Source organism: Oncorhynchus nerka, linkage group LG28 (assembly GCF_034236695.1).
Source record: "Oncorhynchus nerka isolate Pitt River linkage group LG28, Oner_Uvic_2.0, whole genome shotgun sequence".
In the NCBI taxonomy this organism is placed as follows: Eukaryota; Metazoa; Chordata; class Actinopteri; order Salmoniformes; family Salmonidae; genus Oncorhynchus; species Oncorhynchus nerka.
The window spans coordinates 27,345,176-27,354,137 of NC_088423.1; the positions used below are offsets into that span (position 1 = coordinate 27,345,176).

The 8,962-nt window shown below is 44.0% G+C and overlaps 1 long non-coding RNA gene across 1 annotated transcript; it reads left to right on the top strand.

Annotated features, from left to right (window-relative positions):
- The first annotated feature begins 5,400 nt into the window (after positions 1-5,400).
- Positions 5,401-8,553, top strand: LOC115113068 (uncharacterized). Its single transcript, XR_003861071.2, has 3 exons — positions 5,401-6,766; positions 6,910-7,096; positions 7,563-8,553. It is a non-coding gene; the product is annotated as an uncharacterized LOC115113068 (long non-coding RNA).
- Positions 8,554-8,962: the final 409 nt, after the last annotated feature.

Below are 8,962 nucleotides of genomic sequence, written 5' to 3' on the forward strand. Positions count from 1 at the left end.
TAAAATGGTTGATACTAAATTATTTAACTTCATATGGAGGAATAAACCTCATTAGCGGTAATATGTAGCACCCAAAGTGAGGGAGGGTTGAATGCTCTGGATTTTAAAACCTCTAGTATAATATTTAAGATTAAATGGATACAAAACTATTTAAGAAATAAGGATTGCATCTGGAATATCATCCCTAATTTAATATTCCAACAAATTGGTGGTCTAGAATTCTTACTCAAATGCAACTTTGATATGGGTAAAATCCATTTAAGCTGCAAACTTTCATAAACAAGTATTTCTAACTTGGAACCTCATGTACAAACACAATTTTCCCCTCATAGGTATACAATCTGGAATAATAAAGACAGAAAATACAAAAACAAGTCTTTGTTTTTCCAGAACTGGTTTGACAACAACATTATTTGGGTTAAACAATTATTGAATAATGATGGACAACTATATGATTATCCAGAACTTATTAGAACACACAATGTTACATTCACTCCCGAGGAGTATCAAATTGTTGTTAGAGCTGTCCCTAAAGGTGCAATTCTTGTTTTAGGAGAATATAACAGTACTCCAAGTGCAACTGTTGAGGATTTTGTAGCCTCAATACAACTAGAAGGAATTGACATTTTAAACTATAAATGTAATAACATGTATATAAGGAAACTATGTCAATATGTTACTATTCCCTCTGCTAACATGTACTGGAGTGCAGCCCTAGGACAAGTGAACTGGAACACAGTTTTGTTGTTATCTGGTAAATAATTGTATATCTAATAAGGTGAAAGAAGTATCATACAAACTCATTCATAGAATCGACCCTGTAAAGACCTTTATTATACACAGATTTAAAATAGCTATTGATAACAAGTGTGTATTTTGTGATTGTGAACCAGAGACTCTTGACCATTTATTTTGGGACTGATCTTATGTCAGAAGATTTTGGTGTGAGTTAGATTTTATTTTAAAAGAAACAACTATTAATGTTAATTTGAAAGACTCTGATATTATGTTTTATTTTGAACCAAATGGTATGGACCCTGATTTAACTTTCATTGTTAATTTGTTTATCTTTCATGGAAGATTCTTTGTCCATAAAATGAAGTGGGCAGAGAACAAACCCCTCTTCACATGATTTAAGATAGAATTGAAATATTATTTTGAAATGATCAGTAAATATAAAAACAAAAAAGCAATACGCACCCTAACAGTATTTAACAAATTGAAAATTAATCTTGTTATGTAATACACCTGTCTGTTAGATTTATGTACTCTTGTTTGTATATTTTAGTTTTTTTGTATTCATGTGTTCATAATAAAAAAGGAAAAAAAGGGAGAAAAAAGAATTATATATATATATATATATAGTATATATATATATATATATATATATATATATACTGTGTGTTGTATAGAAAGTATGCAGATCAAAGAGAATGTTTTTGTAAAGATGAACTGTGATTTTAGTTGTCTAAACGAGAACCTGGTACGACTAGTCATGACCCCAAAACGCAATACAAGGAAGAGGACAAAGGAACCTCTTAACAATCAAGGCTACTATTGATTACTGTATCTAAGAAGGTGAATTCAAGAAGAACCAACCAGTTATACTCTTCAAATCAACAAGTACATTCTTTATAGTTCTGACCAATAAGTGCGGCAGTTCAGGGCAAGGTGTTTGGGCTAAGCTAAGCATAGTTTACAAATGTATCCAAGTATGCTTTTCTCTCGTGCACTTTCTCTCTCTTTCTTTAATCTTTTCATGCGTGACTTCAAAATCTCTATTCTATCTCTATTTTGTTACTCAACAGTACATTTAATCCGCGCTGCCCTCAAACCAAGGCAGACAGCCTTTTTATATTTATAGGCTGTTTCAACTATTCAATTTCAAATGATTTTATAACAAGTTTTGATCTTCTAAGAACAGTTTGAATTGAAGTGTGTTCCGCCTCCTCATTCATTTGAATCAAAAATAGTCATTTTTACTTTTGCGGACAATACATGTTTTTTTGCATTTCTGACCCGGACAAAATTCCCCAAGAACTTCCCAATTGTTTGTGCAGTTCAAGTCTGCAGACATTTGTTCATCTCCAGTCAGAACAGGATCTGCACACACGTGTTCACATTTTCCATCTGTTGCCCACATCGCAGTCGTTGTTGTTTTCATCACTAATAATAACTTTGGAAATGTGTGCCTTTCTATCAAAGTAAGTGCCTCATTACGTTATAATAGTTTATGTATGTCGTTTCAACTGTAGCTTACTGCATGTATGGAGCATAATATATTTGTGTATTTTCCTTATAACCACGGATACGCGAGGTAATGTTACTCATTTCATAACCTTTATGGTGTTATATTCAAACGTGCTTATGTAGCTAGCTACGTTCTTCTATTAGCTCTGTAAAACAATGCTAATTGCATCAGAGAAGTATTAGCTTGTGTTGTATTTTGAAGCTACCCTGGCCTTATGACTCCCAGGTGGTGCAGCGGTCTACGGCACTGCATCTCAGTGCTAGAGGAGTGCTAGAGGAGTCACTCGAATCCAGGCTGTATCACAACCGGCTGTGATTGGGAGTCCCATGGGGCGGCGCACAATTGGCCTAGCGTCTTTTACATTTTACATTTAAGTCATTTAGCAGACGCTCTTATCCAGAGCGACTTACAAATTGGTGCATTCACCTTATGACATCCAGTGGAACAGTAGTGCATCTAAATCTTTTAAGGGGGTGAGAGGGATTACTTTATCCTATCCTAGGTATTCCTTAAAGAGGTGGGGTTTCAGGTGTCTCCGGAAGGTGGTGATTGACTCCGCTGTCCTGGCGTCGTGAGGGAGTTTGTTCCACCATTGGGGGGCCAGAGCAGCGAACAGTTTTGACTGGGCTGAGCGGGAACTGTACTTCCTCAGTGGTAGGGAGGCGAGCAGGCCAGAGGTGGATGAACGCAGTGCCCTTGTTTGGGTGTAGGGCCTGATCAGAGCCTGGAGGTACTGAGGTGCCGGTCCCCTCACAGCTCCGTAGGCATGCACCATGGTCTTGTAGCGGATGCGAGCTTCAACTGGAAGCCAGTGGAGAGAGCGGAGGAGCGGGGTGACGTGAGAGAACTTGGGAAGGTTGAACACCAGACGGGCTGCGGCGTTCTGGATGAGTTGTAGGGGTTTAATGGCACAGGCAGGGAGCCCAGCCAACAGCGAGTTGCAGTAATCCAGACGGGAGATGACAAGTGCCTGGATTAGGACCTGCGCCGCTTCCTGTGTGAGGCAGGGTCGTACTCTGCGGATGTTGTAGAGCATGAACCTACAGGAACGGGCCACCGCCTTGATGTTAGTTGAGAACGACAGGGTGTTGTCCAGGATCACGCCAAGGTTCTTAGCGCTCTGGGAGGAGGACACAATGGAGTTGTCAACCGTGATGGCGAGATCATGGAACGGGCAGTCCTTCCCGGGAGGAAGAGCAGCTCCGTCTTGCCGAGGTTCAGCTTGAGGTGGTGATCCGTCATCCACACTGATATGTCTGCCAGACATGCAGAGATGCGATTCGCCACCTGGTCATCAGAAGGGGAAAGGAGAAGATTAATTGTGTGTCGTCTGCATAGCAATGATAGGAGAGACCATGTGAGGTTATGACAGAGCCAAGTGACTTGGTGTATAGCGAGAATAGGATAGGGCCTAGAACAGAGCCCTGGGGGACACCAGTGGTGAGAGCACGTGGTGTGGAGACGGATTCTCGCCACGCCACCTGGTAGGAGCGACCTGTCAGGTAGGACGCAATCAAGCGTGGGCCGCGCCGGAGATGCCCAACTCGGAGAGGGTGGAGAGGAGGATCTGATGGTTCACAGTATCGAAGGCAGCCGATAGGTCTAGAAGGATGAGAGCAGAGGAGAGAGAGTTAGCTTTAGCAGTGCGGAGCGCCTCCGTGATACAGAGAAGAGCAGTCTCAGTTGAATGACTAGTCTTGAAACCTGACTGATTTGGATCAAGAAGGTCATTCTGAGAGAGATAGCGGGAGAGCTGGCCAAGGACGGCACGTTCAAGAGTTTTGGAGAGAAAAGAAAGAAGGGATACTGGTCTGTAGTTGTTGACATCGGAGGGATCGAGTGTAGGCTTTTTCAGAAGGGGTGCAACTCTCGCTCTCTTGAAGACGGAAGGGACGTAGCCAGCGGTCAGGGATGAGTTGATGAGCGAGGTGAGGTAAGTGAGAAGGTCTCCGGAAATGGTCTGGAGAAGAGAGGAGGGGATAGGGTCAAGCGGGCAGGTTGTTGGGCGGCCGGCCGTCACAAGACGCGAGATTTCATCTGGAGAGAGAGGGAGAAAGAGGTCAGAGCACAGGGTAGGGCAGTGTGAGCAGAACCAGCGGTGTCGTTTGACTTAGCAAACGAGGATTGGATGTCGTCGACCTTCTTTTCAAAATGGTTGACGAAGTCATCTGCAGAGAGGGAGGAGGGGGAGGGGGAGGAGGATTCAGGAGGGAGGAGAAGGTTGCAAAGAGCTTCCTAGGGTTAGAGGCAGATGCTTGGAATTTAGAGTGGTAGAAAGTGGCTTTAGCAGCAGAGAGAGAAGAGGAAAATGTAGAGAGGAGGGAGTGAAAGGATGTCAGGTCCGCAGGGAGGCGAGTTTTCCTCCATTTCCGCTCGGCTGCCCGGAGCCCTGTTCTGTGAGCTCGCAATGAGTCGTCGAGCCACGGAGCGGGAGGGGAGGACCGAGCCGGCCTGGAGGATAGGGGACATAGAGAGTCAAAGGATGCAGAAAGGGAGGAGAGGAGGGTTGAGGAGGCAGAATCAGGAGATAGGTTGGAGAAGGTTTGAGCAGAGGGAAGAGATGATAGGATGGAAGAGGAGAGAGTAGCGGGGAGAGAGAGCGAAGGTTGGGACGGCGCGATACCATCCGAGTAGGGGCAGTGTGGGAAGTGTTGGATGAGAGCGAGAGGGAAAAGGATACAAGGTAGTGGTCGGAGACTTGGAGGGGAGTTGCAATGAGGTTAGTGGAAGAACAGCATCTAGTAAAGATGAGGTCGAGCGTATTTCCTGCCTTGTGAGTAGGGGGAAGGTGAGAGGGTGAGGTCAAAAGAGGAGAGGAGTGGAAAGAAGGAGGCAGAGAGGAATGAGTCAAAGGTAGACGTGGGGAGGTTAAAGTCGCCCAGAACTGTGAGAGGTGAGCCGTCCTCAGGAAAGGAGCTTATCAAGGCATCAAGCTCATTGATGAACTCTCAGAGGGAACCTGGAGGGCGATAAATGATAAGGATGTTAAGCTTGAAAGGGCTGGTAACTGTGACAGCATGGAATTCAAAGGAGGCGATAGACAGATGGGTAAGGGGAGAAAGAGAGAATGACCACTTGGGAGAGATGAGGATCCCGGTGCCACCACCCCGCTGACCAGAAGCTCTCGGGTGTGCGAGAACACGTGGGCAGACGAAGAGAGAGCAGTAGGAGTAGCAGTGTTGTCTGTGGTGATCCATGTTTCCGTCAGTGCCAAGAAGTCGAGGGACTGGAGGGAGGCATAGGCTGAGATGAACTCTGCCTTGTTGGCCGCAGATCGGCAGTTCCAGAGGCTACCGGAGACCTGGAACTCCACGTGGGTCGTGCGCGCTGGGACCACCAGATTAGGGTGGCCGCGGCCACGCGGTGTGGAGCATTTGTATGGTCTGTGCAGAGAGGAGAGAACAGGGATAGACAGACACATAGTTGACAGGCTACACAAGAGGCTACGCTAATGCAAAGGAGATTGGAATGACAAGTGGACTACACGTCTCGAGTGTTCAGTAAGGACTACAAATAGCTGGCTAGCTAACCTCGGTAAATTAAGATAATCACTCTAAAACTACACACTCTAAACTACACAATTATCTTGGATACGAAGACAGCAAAGACAACTATGTAGCTAGCTAACACTACACTAATCAAGACGTTCAGTTGAGTGTAATAGTTGTGCTGCTAATCGGTAGACGGTGGACTAGCTAACGGTGGACGTTAGCTAGCTGGCTAGCTGCAGGGCAGTGTAGACTGCGTTAGGACGACGAAATACGATAATTACGCAATTATCTATGATACAAAGACGGCTATGTAGCTAGCTAAGAAGAAATTGCTAAGATTAGACAAATCTTCTGAGTTTGGCTGGTGTAGGCACTCATTGTAAATAATAATTTGTTGTTAAATGACTTGCCTAGAATAATAATGGTTAAATAAATAAAAATATATATGACCATGGTTTGTTTTCATTTGGCCTTTTTAGCATAGCTCTGTTCTGCCCTGCCTTGCCCCCTTGTGGAGCTCAAAAGTTACTGTTTCTTACTGTTATAACTCAAACTTGTGATTTTGTCAATGCAATATACTACTCTTTATAGCAGTGTTTATTATGTTACTTCTTTGTAGTATTGTTTTATTGCTATATCCTTATATTGTATTCTAGTGAATAATTCCTCTTTATTCTGTACTTTCAGAAACCACAAACAGTACTGGCCAATATCAGAACTGGAACTGGAGCTGGACACCTTTGGAGCTGAAGATTGAGGACAGCTTTGTCTGCTAGTGTACACTCCTTAACAGTCTACCTGGATGGAAACATAGCAATAAAACACACAGACCAATATGTAATAGCCATCTCTTTTATTGCAGGATTGGTGGAGGTTGGTTCAATAACAACAACAAAAACATGTTTTACTTGAGGAAAAAAAAATATATTTTATGTTCAAGGAAAGACTGAACTACAACTGCATTTCCACCCCCACCTCTAAAGGCATAGTATCATGGCTGGTCACCTGTCAAGTCACCTATCAGGTCAGTCAGTCATTGATTGCCTCAGATGTGCTCAATAGTGCTTGAGCATATGATACTCCCCAAGCATGGTGAAATACATAGAGGTGTATCACAAGCTAAACACATGTATTTTGTCAACTTCCTGTGCTTACTTCTGGTGCCAGACAGGCAGACTTTGCAGTGCCTCCGTGTGTGACTACCTTGAGCAGCAGTTTGGGGGACTTTGAAGGGAAAATGCTATGCAGTGAAGCGTAGGGGATTGTCTGCAGCAGGACGACTCCCAGTGGATGGGCGCCGAGGGGTGTGGTGCTCTTCCAGCAGCTCTCTCATGAGGTTCTCTCTGTACTTTTGGTAGGTCATTACTTTACATATGAAGGAAGGGAGAGGATGATGAGGCAGTGGGTAGGTGGGTGAGATATTGTCACTATAATTGCATAATGGAACTGTATGTGATTTGTATGTGAACTGTATGTCCAATTACAAAAAAATCCCTTGTTCAGTAATCATCTCACCTGTTAGTTGGCAGTGACCTATGTGGCCATTGAAGGCAGCAGTGTCGATCAGATGGAAAAAATATTTTATCCGAGTGCATTCCACAAAGCTGTTTATCATGCCCGCCTTATCCACTGCCCCCATTTTGAGGGTGTCAACCACACAGACTGGTTTTATAAAAAATAAAACAAATAAAACCTTTATTTAAACAGGAAAATTCCATTGAGACCCAGAGACTCTTTCTCAAGGGAGACCTGGCAAAGAAGGCCGCAACAATCAATACATTACATAATTACATTTACATTACATTTCTCTCTCCCGTCAGGTGGTCCACCTTCCCTGTGGCCGACATGGTTGCTGTATGGACAGTGGAGAGGATATGGACGTCTCGCTTGTCATGCCACTTTACTGCCAGCTGTTGACCGTTCTCCTTGAACTCCACCTCCCCTCTCTGCATCTTCCTGCATCCGAATGCCGGCATCCCCTTCCTGTTCGACCTGACTGTGCAACAGGCCCCTGTGCTGTTGGAGAGCAGATGCTGGAAGTGTGTGGGGCTGCTGTACCAATTGTCCACATACAAAGTGTGTGACATCGCAGCAGAACTAGGAAGCGGTCTTGGGAAAAGAGGGTGGCAAAGAAGGGAGATGCAAAAATAGGATCTGTGCTCCAGTATTCTCTTAGAGAGTTATGCTTTACTATCTCCATGAGAACGACTGTCACCAGGAAGGTATACATTTCACTAATTGTAGTTATCACCCATTTAGCAAGACCCCCCCCCCCCCCCCCCCCCCCCCCCCCGATTGGTCTCTACTATGTCTCCTACCAGCTCCTCTGTCAGAAACAACTTGAGGCACTTTGCCTCAGATGGAAATGGCAAGGGGCGTTGCACTCCAGACTGGGACTCATCAAAGCAAACAGCAGGGCCAGGAGGGGTGAAATGGCTGTCAGACTTCCAGCTACCACAGAACTCCTGTACTTCATCCACTGTCTGTCTGCCTCCATCACCACCAGCATCTTCAAAGGGAACTGGGACTTCATCAGTGGACAAGGGGTCCTCAGATTCAGGGTTCTCAATGGCTACAAGGTTGGGGGGGCATCTTGTCACTGTCACTGTCAGAATCTGCTTTCTGACTTTCATACTCAAACTTATGAACTTAACTTGTCAGAATTTTAAAAAATCTCCAGAATTTGTGAGTTGTCTCCTTTTAAAAGACATTGCTAATGTTACAGCTTAGCTTACTAGCTACATACATAAACAACAGTGAAAGGTTACGTGATTGACTGCCGGCACGCGCCACTTGTATCAATAAATCACTATCAGAAAATGTTTTGTGTGGTAATTATTTATATATTTACTGTTTTATTCACATGTTTTCAAGTGCCAGTCACAAATCATGCATTCCAATTAATGCATAGATTGTAATGGGCACATATTATGTGTGTGACTAAGGGTTCACTAATTTTTTGAGAACTTACGGAAGTGAATGGTGGGATGTGAATGATGGTAGATGCATACTTCAACATGCATACTATAAACAGACCAAACTCATCTTGTCTTCTCTCATTATCTTTGGTTTCTGTGAGAGAAAAAAAGCATGGCAGCGCGCGGAAACTACCCATCGTAGGATTACTTTCGAATACTAGAGAGTGTTTTACTCAATTATTTCGATCAATTATGAGCTCACCCGTGATGTGATTAATTATAAATAGTAATTGCTATTAGCT